We start from the raw sequence: 202 nt of genomic DNA on the forward strand, positions 1-202 counted from the left end.
GAATGTAACAGTGGATACATCTTTAACTTACTTACACGTGTATCCACTTTAATGACTGTATACTCATGCAGATGTTTAAAAAAATCAAATGTAATTCACTATTACACACTTTTATTCACAAGAATTGATGCTAGTGGCCACATGTAAAACATATGCGTGAGCACCACCTGGGTATCTGCGTATCCATGTATACCATTTACCA

This window comes from Solea solea, chromosome 18 (assembly GCF_958295425.1).
Source record: "Solea solea chromosome 18, fSolSol10.1, whole genome shotgun sequence".
Taxonomy (NCBI): domain Eukaryota; kingdom Metazoa; phylum Chordata; class Actinopteri; order Pleuronectiformes; family Soleidae; genus Solea; species Solea solea.